Source organism: Notothenia rossii (genome assembly GCF_949606895.1).
Source record: "Notothenia rossii genome assembly, chromosome: 2".
NCBI classification, from domain to species: Eukaryota; Metazoa; Chordata; class Actinopteri; order Perciformes; family Nototheniidae; genus Notothenia; species Notothenia rossii.
The window spans coordinates 75,769,958-75,779,957 of NC_136904.1; the positions used below are offsets into that span (position 1 = coordinate 75,769,958).

The following is a 10,000-nucleotide window of genomic DNA, read 5'->3' on the forward strand; positions in this document are numbered from 1 at the left end:
CTCAATGTCTCACTCTAAACACAAATATAATGTTGGTCCCACAGCTAACTAGGCAATTGCTCTAACCCTTACCGTAAACACACTGTCACATAATCCCTTAGCCTCACGGCCATCAACAAGTTCCAAAATCAATCAATGTGGCGCTTTATCCCCCCCAAAAAACAATTACTTGATCCTTTTACAGAACAGGCTCAACTGGCCAAATCCTAGCAAGATCTCAAACACATGTGACTTGCTCTGTGTGCGGGAGCAACACCTCAAATATATCCTGCTGTTTTCCAGCCAACCAAGCCGCCAGTATATCAAATTCACCAGCTTTGAGCCTCTGACCGATGAGTCTGCCTTTAGTAAATGTTCCAAATATTAAAAAATGTACATCCTTTAATGCAAACATTGGACCATTTTGCATTTTTACATTCTTCTTCATCGGGACTGCACAATTCAGTGCACTTTACGCTAATTAGATCAAACTAAAAATAGCTTTAATAGTAACAAATATACATTTAGCTAGCTACCTAAGCACTAGAGACATAAAGAAGTTGACTGGCAAAAAGTTCCACATTGATAACTAAATATATGCTGGGATATTATGATGAAGACCAACAAATAAAATTAAAAAAAACATTTATAATAAAACATCAGCCAAGCGGATTTGAAGATAAAACAAAAACAGTTTTGGATTTCCCCCTCTATGAAGTCTCTGCAGTCTATCATTTACACCTCCAGCAGCTCTGGTAACATCGTCACAAGATTCATTTCGCCACATATCTTCAAATGTATACTCCAACCTTAAACGAAAACCAAATGTAAAAATAATTTTGAATTAAAGTATGTTATAATCAAGAAATCTTCTCTTACAATAGTCTATAATCATCAGATCAAACGGAATCAGACCATTTGAGTCATTATAATACCATGTCATTAACTGTATAATACCCATCTACCAACACCTCTAATGGCTGAACAGCAGCAAAACTAAGTTCAGTCTGACTATCAATAATCATTCCAAGTGTGTGTTCAAGAATTGGGCCAATCCACCTTTAAGTAATTATAAGTGGCCTTACTGCCTTTCTTTAAAGAAGTGAAGGATGACGGAGGAATGTGCTGCTGGCATTTTGTCTCCTTTCTATGATTTGCAGGCAGCTGGAGAGTAAATAGATGGGTGGCGGCAGAGCTGTCAGTCAAAATCGACCGACCGCTTTCACCTTCGGCTGAATTACAGTGTGTCAAAACTTTCAAACAGAACTCCCTGATTGGTAAAATATCTACGATACAGCGCTATTATTCAACTGTACATTAATCATTATTATCACATTACTAGAGTTCAGCCTCTCACTAAAGGAAGTCAAACTCAGTGAGCAAAGTAGCCATCAAAGCTCACATATCAGGAACTAAATGAGCCATGAATAAATCTAATTTGCAACATGATGACCATCTCAGTTCGATGTGAAAATAAACCCATGATTAAAGTAATTTCGATTTTGGAGACAGACGCAGACCTCAGACAACAGCTGGCCCCCGTCTGCCTGACTAAATATCCATTCACTCAGACCCCGTCTCAATGCAGCACGACGGTTTATCAGTGCGAACTGTATTTTCACAGGAATGTCAAAACATGCTTTGCAGAAATTAGAGGAGTATACTGGGACACACTAAGGCTCAAATATCACCTACAGTACAGAAGAAGGAAAGTGATTCCCTCATGTAAATAACTAATTTCGTAAATTCATTTTTAAAGCAGATATGAACCAGGAAATGTGTGTGTGTGTTTCTTTACATGCACACTTGATGCTTCTTCATCTCTCTTCATCTTTTGATTGCTTTAATTACAGACTTACTGTCAGCTTCCCACTCTGTGCGCAGGAAGAACAAACTCTTAGAGCACATGAAAAGAAGTCACACACACACACACACCTATCCCAGCCCCAGTCAGTCAGTACGCTCTTTGATTCTCTGCCTGCCGGTGATCTGTCTTTCATCGTCTCCTCTCCCTGATCCCTTGTTCCCCTCTCTAGCTCTGCTGGGGCAGAACATCTCTCTGTCTCCGTCGCTGTTTATTCTGCGCTGGCTGTAGGTGGGAAGCCTAATCTGCAATCAGGAACCCGTCTGTACGTCTAACTAACGGATAATAAAGGGACTGAAAAACAAAGCCATTCTCTTAACTAAAAATGGGCTATATGTTATGATAAATATGTTTCTAGACTAAACAGAACAGCAACAAGCTATAAAATAATGTACAAAACTCAAGCGGCCTTTTGGGTTACTTACAAGCGTACTGGCAAATCTCTAATATTTATGACCTTTTTTTTGGGAAATGTTCCTTTTCATTATCATAAATCAGCATTGTATCCACATGGTTGATTTCAGATTGTTTCCAGTTGTCAGCATTGAAATAATAAACCGGGTTTTCAGAGAGTTCTTAAAACAAATCTTAGGCCTTTTAAAGTCTTTTTTTAGCATGTGGATAATTCTAGTGATTTGAGCAGCAGCTAGTCATGATGGATGTAGATATCTTCAAAGCGCAAATCCTCATCTATCCACTGAGGCCAATCCCAGGTAAAGACTTAAGAATATAAGCAGTGACTTAGAGGGATGAAAGTTGTAGAGAAAGAGAAGCATTCACGTCAAACCCTGCTAACGTATTTTCAACCTGCCCCCAGGAGGGCGTCACACAGATCCCACCATCTGCACAGGTGCCCCGAACTACAAAGCAATCCCTCACCAGCGTCCCACCTGCCAATAAAACAATCATTATCAAGACCCCCCTCCCTAGTCCCAGATATCCCACTGCACTGCAGAAGGAATTGATGAAGGTTTCCCATGCAGAGGTCTCTTCAGCAAACACATATTAGACCACAAACCCAAATTCATTAAACGTGCTCCCTTCAGGCTGCATGAAGACGTTTCAATATTGGTTTACTGTGCGTAAGGATATAATAATATTGAGAGTATAACTCATGATTAGAAAAGATTAGTTATTCCTTTATATAGCTTTGCTCTGATTATTACATTTATATTAAAATATAATGAAATGCAGCTACCTCCTCATTTTGCAGGGGACCACCTGGAGCCCCCTCTGGGAGTCCTGAAGATATGTTGTCTTAATCTAATTTATTTGTTGGTTGCCCGTCCTGGTGACTGTCAGCTATGCAATAGTATATTGTTTACTTTTGTTTGTTCCTTTGAGGCCAGTGTGCGTCCGTTTTAGATTTGCACACTGAAAGTTCCTCAGAATTATAAAATATGAATTGAAGATTACATTTTTATAGCCTGTTTTTGTTTTTTATCAGGGAGTTATTTATTTGATCATTTAAGAATACCTGTCAGGGTCAATGTAAATGCACTTTACTGTGTGCATTACCACTTGTTTTTCTCAATCTCAACATTAACTGTAAGCAATTTTGCAATCAACTAAAATGCTATATATGTTTTTGTTATTCTGTCACTTTGGAATTTACTTTAAGGCAAGTACATGTTATGTTTCTCTATTGAAAAAAGTAATGTACATTTTGTGAAATCTTTATACTGCGTCCTTTCTGCTAAGTCTGACTTGAGCGCTCTAAAAACTGTGCTAGTAAAGAAGTAAATTGTTCAAGTGGAGCCTTGTCCAAATGTCATAAACATGAGTATCCCTGTAGGGATGAGTATGACACTGACATGTTAGTTTCTTTAGATGTATCTCCTTGTGGATCGTTAGTGTATACCTATAAACCTACAAGTCTCTCCTTCACATACTGTGGATGATAATCAAAATGCTATACGAATAAAAAGCAAAAATTATCATACATGGTTCTGGTGAGACAGTTTGGATAAAAGCTCTCACCAAACAGTCCTTCCATAAATGAAAACAAACTTAATGAGCTGACATGACTTAACTTCCATAAGTAAACTTACTTTGACATGTTTAATAGAACTTCATCTTAGGTGTGTGAAGCATTATGAAACATTCAGCACTAACAGGCCTCCTCAGATCTACAAATTCTCTCGCCGGTTACGCTCTGTGGATTGGAATCAGCTGCGACATAAATCTCAACGATAACTTTGGAAGAAAAAACAAGAGAAATCCCTTCCCTTTCTATGACATCAGCCCCAAATCAATAGGGTCATTGTGTGAAATCTAGTACCGAGAAGCATTAAGCGACAGAGCGGCGTATAAGTCAACAAATCATCTATGCTCTTCACTCTGGAGGAGGACGATCATGACTACAGGCGCTGGCTTTGTTACTTTTTTCTGCCTTCATCCCTTTAATCCTCAGAAACCATATTAACTTCTTTTGAAGATGAGTTACACTCCCTCCCCTGTTTCTTCTCTGTGTCTCTTTGCCTTTCTACCTGTGAACATGAAAGATTCAATGGCAGCGGAGACGCTCTGTGCTGGGGGCTTCAGGGGGAGAGAGAGAGAGACAGATAGAGAGATAGAAAGAGGGGGAGAGAGAGAGTGAGGGGGGGGAGACGGATTGATTTCCACCTCCAGCAGCTACAGTTCAAAGCCAGCCAGCAGACTTCAGAGGCTCGGCAGGACCCGGCACGTCCCCAGCCGGGCCGTGCTGCCTGTCTGCGGGCAGGACTTCCCCCAGGGGCCCCGGGGCCCGGGACAGTCAGGCGGCACCAAGAAAACAATTATGCAGACAGAGGAGAAAGGTGTGCAAGGTCACACACTTACTCAAACACACAGCCAAAAATACAGTGTCGTTGACTCCCTAACACATCAGACACTATAGGACTGTACATACAAACACTGACTATAGAGAAATAATAAGCAGCATTTAAATAATTTGTTATCAAGATTATGTCCTAACCCCAAACCTTTACTATTGCACCTTCTTCTTCTCTAATCACAATGATCAAAACCATCCCAAGAGAATAAACTCAGTGTTTACATCTGCAGATGTTTGAGATCCAAAAGTCACAGCCTTGTCAAAAAAGCAATCCAGGCCTAAACTGTGAAGCTGGTGATGTGAGAAATAATCTTGTTTTTTCTTACACCTTGGGCTACAACCTTTGCAGCAACACGCACAGTACCTTTCACAAACTTCACAATGTATAAGAGGATATGCCTGTTACACATGGACTGTAGGCTACTTAAAATGTATTTCATGCAGATGATATTCATGCCGAGAATCATTTTCTAGCCTCATGCATGACAACAAACTACATTTAAAGCATGAAATAAACACTTTGGCATCAGCCTGTCAAATAAATAAAAATGCCATCTTAATTAAAGTGGAAAAGCATAGTTTAGTGTCGTTTTGCATAGTTTAACACAACCCAGAAACATTATAGACAATGTTTTTCTTAAGACACTCATCAGCAGTGCTTCAGTCCTAAACTATTTCTTATTGCAAAAAACAATCATTTTTAAGGTGAAATTAAATAAAGCAAATGTTTGTTTTGTATAATAAGTGTGGCTCAGGAATTTCCCCAAAGTCTTGCAGCAATCCGTCCTTGCATTCCTGAGAACGGAGCTGCGGTGAAGTCTTACCTGGAGCTCCGAGAAGGGGGACGCTGCTCTGCTCTCTCCGCGGCGCTGAGGCTTGGCTGGCGGCTCTTTCGGTCCTGATGACCGGGGATCAATCTCTATCGAGCTGTCGGGTAAGCATGGCCGAGGGACTGGCTGTCTGCGACTTCTTACTCCACTAAATCCAAGTTGTGTCTCAGCCTCCACTTTGGTGCATGTCGGTGTGTCTGCAGGCTCCTCCTTGATGGGAAAAAAGTGAGAAGTTCCCTCCGCCCTGAATGACAGACGGATTAACATGTCCCAGGTAGACGCTCTCTCTGCGGGACAATTAACGAGCGGCACGCTGCCACTCAACTCCGCCATCTAGTGGACACAGACCTGCACTGGCAGAACCATGGAAGTGGATAAACTCAAGTTTCGAGGTATTTGAATGTCACTCACATGCTCATGAAATACCTTCAAGATCTTATATCGCAGGATTCCTCAAGCAATGCTACTTAAATATGGGCTTAGAATTAGAAAACATTTGAAAAGTAAAAAGTAAGGGACACAATAGTGCATAAAGTATACATACCGTACACAGTTGCAAACCAAAAGGTGTAAAAGGTGGTAGTGTATGGGTGATGTAGCAATATAATGTCATGGTTATCGTAGATGGACATTAGTAACCCTTTGCAATTACTTTCATCAAATGTGTTCTGCTAATGGTGTGTTAGCGCACCCAAAAGCAGTATTTCTAGAAAAGATATTCACTAAAACTAACATTATTTTAATATTGTACTGTAGATGCTTGTCCCGTACTGAATTTGTGTGAGTTTGATCACGAGCAGACTTACGTATCAGGCCTGCGAATAACTATGACTTACATTATCAATTAATTTGCCAATTTATTTCTCAAATAATAGAGAATTATTAGAAAAGGAAATAAAATATGTTCTTAGCTAGTTTCTAGAGCCCACATTGACATCTTTAAAATAATCTAGGTTCAACAATTACAAATGTAAAACTTGTTCTTGTAATACATGCAGCAGGCATATGACTTTTAACTTACACCATTACCAGGATCATTACTATTACTTCTACCAATATTGCGATAATTGGCATGTCTTAATCAATATTACAGATATCTGCAACTACGTGCTAACACCACTTACAATTCTAGAGTTTCACCTCGCTTACACGTCAACAGTCTTTGCCATTTGTATTGGAATACAACTCAGTATGCAGTGTATGTAGGGTAAAACAGAGGCAGACTTTTGACTTACTTGCACACATAACAACCACACTACAGAACAACTCTACTTATTACCACTATCATCCTGACAGTACTTAAAGTGAAGACAACCCCCACATAAAAAACACTATTTTCTGATGACAAACTGTCTTTGTAGGAGCAGCTATGAATTAGTTTGAGTGTGTCTGTGTGTGTTTGTTGGATATGACTGGAGCCTGTTGTCTGAGTTGGACTAAAGCTTGGACTTTAGTCTTCCTCTCCTCCTCCTCCTCCTCCTTTCCGCTGCTACTTCTTTTCTCAGCCACAGGAAGGGTGAGATAAAAGAGGGGCTTTGAAAGCACTGGGAGTCTTGTAATTACTCACTCTCCCTCTGTGTCTTTTTTCCCCTCCTGTCCCTACTTTTATTTCTCTCCGTACCTTCATCTTCTTTTACCTTCGTGGTCACTCTCTTTTTTTCTTACACTTTCTCTGTCCCTCTTTCAGTCTGTTTCCTTCTCTCCGTCTGCATCCTCCTCTCTCTTTTCTTTCGTCTCTCTGTCTCTCTGTGCCCCTCCTTCTTTGAGAGGCTCCTTGATGTCGATCCAGGGGCTTCCTGACTGAAAGGGAGGATGAGAGAAGAAGAGATTAGATGAGAAGAGAGGATAAAGAGAGGATGAGAGAGGATAACAAGGAGACTGATGAGCTCTGCTGAGAGAATGATGGCTGCTCTGTCACACACCGGACAAAAACACATATTAAGCAAGACCCGTATTTACTGTGATTGATGGTGTAACAGAAAAACAAATTGCATTGACACTGCATAAAGTGAAATGGGGTATAACAAGAGAGGAAATGTTGAGATAATGGGACATATATAATACACGAGGCAACAAAAAATATAGCAAACTCAGTCTCGATGTGACTAAAAAGATTTAACAAGATCAGATACAAGAGATATCGGATTATTTGATAAGGCGACATCACATATGGTAGGATAACATATCCTCTGTGTACTGCATGTTCCTTGTGGGACAATTCTTGTTGCATTAACTAGTAGGATGCAGCAAAGAAAAAGAAAAACATTTATAGTACAAATATGCACCTGGAAGTGAAAGACAAACATAGAATGCTTGAAAAACAGCATTAATGATTGATAAGTGCCATTACAAATCAAATTGTGTAGATCATTCATGTGTTGTTTTCAATTCAGTTGACTTATTCACATATAGGAATGTACCATTGCGTACTGTAGCTATTTTTTTCAGTCAACATTAAAGATAAGCATGCTTTGGAACACCATGACCTAAATGTACTGTTTATTTTCAGTTTTCCAAATATATAGACTTGACGTACTGCCTTCCCGTTCTTCTTATTTATTTATGGGTCTTTTTTATGAATTTGCGCTAAACAAATAGGGTTTGAGTTATGAAAACTTGGTTCATAAATACATTCATCACTGGCAGGAAATATTCTACCAAGTCTTAAGGTCAACATGCATTAATGTTGGAGTCGTTTGAGTTTTTAAGAGCAGCTGTCACTGTCTCTCCTGTTTGAACCCCTCTCAGCCGCACATCAAAGCGCTGCAGCTCAGAGAGATAGCAGTCAACGGAGGCCTCATTTGCTGCGTGCTATAATGAAATTAGGCTAACTTTAATTTGCAGCAAAATCATTAAAGCAAACTTCCTCATGCTTTTTATGTGCCCCAATGAGACTCTAACTCTGAAAGAATAAAATTAATAATATGGTCTAAGTGTTTTGAAGTTCATGGATGAAATCAATGAAAGAGAAAAATATGCTTCAGCTGATATTTCATACTAGCCTTTTTATCCTCTAAGGAAGAGTGCACATTTGAACCACAGAGTGTACAGTATAAACTCCAGATTTCAAATGATAACATATATGTTTACTTTACTTACTCTATATATCCAATATTTCCAACCAAATATAAAAACTAAAGGCAATATGCATCACTTTACAGCTATGCTCTATTAAGCCAATATGTTGGTTTTACCCAAGCTGAAACACACTGGTGAAAAGCAACTTAGTACATTTACTTAAAACTGTAAGCACAGATTTCGGTTCTTGTACTTAACTTGATAATTTCCATTTACTAGTGTTGTTAACTTTTACTTCGAAGCAAATATTTAGCTTTTACTTCACTAGGTTTATGCTTACTTAAAATACTAGTTACTTTCCAATATCAGGATACTGCTGCAATATAAAATCTAAAAAATTACATTATGATATTATACCAATAATACTTGGTCGCCAGGGCGGATATATTCACCAAGTAACATATATACAAAATATATTTAATACCTTCAGATTGTTCCCAACCTTAAACATTAAAGTGAGATTGATCAATACACAGGATGCATCAATAACCATAACCCTATAATATATATTATTCTGAATAAATTCTACTTTAACTTTTGGTAATTTAACCAGAGTTTGCTAGTTAGACATTTGTACTGTACATTTAATAATGTAAACAAAATTAAATCCATGATTCGCTTTGTTCTTTCTCTTTTTCTTATTATTTGATTTGTATTTCTGCAGTATATAGTTGTTGCTTTTACTGTTTTTGAACTCCTGCTGCTTTTTTTTATTTTATTTGGTTATTTTACCTTACTTTGACTTATGTACTACTTTAAGAACACACACGCTGTACAAACAGACCCCCTATCGACTCTATGACCTTGTTAGCACCCCTATTAATACCCCCCTCCCTTTGCACATTGTCTGAGAACTGAGAACACACTCATCCTCTAACTACTCTTCAATGAGGAAGCAAAGAGCCGGTTGCCATGGTAACTACCGTGTCAGCTAACCTACTTTTGCATGAACGACGGACATTGGTCGATAGGAGAGAGGTGTATGGTATAGGTACATAGAGGACACACACACACACACATACACACACACACACACACACACACACACACACACACACACACACACACACACACACACACACACACACACACACACACACACACACACACACACACACACAAGCTCTACATATTCATTATATTTGATCGTCTCAGGCCAATATGAATAAATCGTTCACCCTTATTCTCAGTCAATAGGAGAAGGTGGCTGTTTGCATAGGAATGATGAGAGGATGAGAGTTATTATGGATATCATTGATAAAGACAAGGATAAAAGGGGAGCATATGAAACTTTGGTGAACCTTGGAGATAAAAAAGGTTGATGGAGAAGAAAAACAATAAAAAATAAAAAATGAATGCAGTGTCAGGTCAACTCAAGTTCATTTTCTTAGCTCATCATCACAATAATTTCCCATGGGACAACATTCAATTACA

At 38.9% G+C, this 10,000-nt stretch overlaps 2 protein-coding genes across 2 annotated transcripts in view; one reads left to right on the forward strand and one right to left on the reverse strand.

Annotated features, from left to right (window-relative positions):
- The window catches only part of edar (ectodysplasin A receptor), a 34,804-nt gene extending 29,084 nt beyond the window's left edge, over window positions 1-5,720 (reverse strand). Inside the window, exon 1 of the mRNA XM_079664549.1 lies at window positions 5,483-5,720. The gene's annotated coding sequence lies outside the window, so the exon portion shown is untranslated. The remainder of the gene's footprint in view (window positions 1-5,482) is intronic.
- A 145-nt stretch (window positions 5,721-5,865) lies between these two features.
- LOC307029008 (E3 ubiquitin-protein ligase SH3RF3-like) overlaps window positions 5,866-10,000 on the forward strand; it is a 120,336-nt gene continuing 116,201 nt past the window's right edge. The window contains exon 1 of the mRNA XM_079664544.1: window positions 5,866-5,880. The gene's annotated coding sequence lies outside the window, so the exon portion shown is untranslated. The remainder of the gene's footprint in view (window positions 5,881-10,000) is intronic.